This window comes from Myiozetetes cayanensis, unplaced genomic scaffold, assembly GCF_022539395.1.
Source record: "Myiozetetes cayanensis isolate MyiCay16 unplaced genomic scaffold, myiCay2020 scf2-11, whole genome shotgun sequence".
Classification (NCBI taxonomy): Eukaryota; Metazoa; Chordata; class Aves; order Passeriformes; family Tyrannidae; genus Myiozetetes; species Myiozetetes cayanensis.
The window spans coordinates 111,978,034-111,979,703 of NW_026087411.1; the positions used below are offsets into that span (position 1 = coordinate 111,978,034).

The 1,670-nt window shown below is 52.6% G+C and overlaps 1 long non-coding RNA gene across 1 annotated transcript; it reads left to right on the plus strand.

The window, feature by feature from the left end:
- Positions 1-306: 306 nt before the first annotated feature.
- Positions 307-1,158, plus strand: LOC126640597 (uncharacterized). The gene is made up of 2 exons (XR_007629095.1): positions 307-374; positions 1,068-1,158. It is a non-coding gene; the product is annotated as an uncharacterized LOC126640597 (long non-coding RNA).
- Positions 1,159-1,670: the final 512 nt, after the last annotated feature.

Sequence of the window (1,670 nt, forward strand, 5' to 3'; positions counted from 1 at the left end):
CACCACGAGCACCCTTCACCTCTGCAGAGCAAAGCTGTTCCCCGATCCAAGGCAGCTCCTGCCCAGCCTGTGTGTCACAGGACATACTGCAGGAGGATAAGGGTGACATTGCAACAGCCCCAGGAGGCACCTCAGCCTCTGCCACTGCAGCAGGGAGGGACGAGGGGCAGCCCCAGCACCCCCACACTGATGGGGCACTCCCTGGTTGGCCAAGGGCAGTTATGTCAGCAGCTAGAAGGGCATGTTCCACCCACCAGGAGGGGTATAAAACCAGGGTGGTTTGGGCAAAACAGCATTCCCTGACCTCAAGGCCATCTGGACACAAGTGAGTCCTTTTGGTTTTACTGCTGCCTGAACACCAAGACCTTCCTCAGGTAGGTGACTGTGGTGTGTCTTTCTGGAAACCTCCCCATTCAGGTTCTCAGCTCAAAGCCCATCTCCACAGACTCACCTAAAGGACAAACAGCTGGAAGTATCCAGGTGTGTTATTAGGCCATCAGAGATGTCTGAGAAAGAGAAGGAAAAGCCTTCATGTGAGTCTCAGAGCTGAGTACATATGGGAGGTGAAACTATGCTTTCCTAAGGAGAGGAGAAACTGGAAATGTGCCTTGATGCTGCAGGAGGGACTTGAGATCTTCTTTCTTGGGGAAGTGGGACTTTGTTAGCCAAGTAGAGAGATAGTTTTTCACAGCAATAGGGAGATTTCCCACCATTTCAGGCTTCAGTAACTCCAAAGGTTGATTTCTGTTCCCACTTCTGAGCACCAAGAGACTTCCCTTCCCCTCTGGCTCATCCTGGATTGGGGCTGAACAGGACAGGGGTGGCCAGAATGAGCCTGGGGAGTGTCCTTGCTGGAAATCCTGGGACAGGTCTGCAGCTGGGGATGGCCAGTGCCAAGCCGAACTCGGAGGACTTTCCTGATCCCAGGGAAGCAGAGGTTATTGGGTAGAGTGTTTGGGGCATGGGTCTGATTCATGAAGCCTAAGGGAGTAAAAGATCTTCAGCTTTACAGGAAAAGGCTAGGGAACATCACAGAAAAAATCATTGCCTTGGTGTCCCCTCTGCAGCCCTGTAAAAAGCCGGGAGAGGTGGATCAGCCATGAAGATCCTGTACCTGCTCTTTCCAATGTTTCTCCTGTTGGTCCAGGATGTTGAAGGTGAGAGGGGAGGAGGGGAGGTGGGGAAACCTGTGATCCTCCATCACTGGGGTTTTCCATGTTCCACCAAGTTACCATGTTGGTTGGAGGGCTGAAAAGGTTAGTGGGGCTTGAGATGTTGTTTGAGTGACCATCCAATAGGACACAGACTTGGGATGGAGAGAATCCTTGAAGGTAGAAGCCTGGCTTCTTCTGTGGGTGAGGATGTGGTTTTGTTTCAGGCACAAGCTCTTCCCCAGCCATTCCTTTTTCAGTGTCTCTTGCCCTGTACAGGGATGGGGAGAGCCCCAGGTGTGTTTGGATTGGTGGGTCTCTGGGGCACAGAGCTGTCCCTTCTCATTTAGTGCTGCATCAGCAGCACATCCCAAAACCTCATTACCCCAAGGCATGATCCCTACAAGGGCTGGGCAAGGATTTCCATCACAGGTCACACCAATCGTGGCACAGCCAGGACAGACATGTGGGATGTGAGGAGCCCCCTGTTTTCCATCTGTGCTGGTGCAGGCAGTGTTG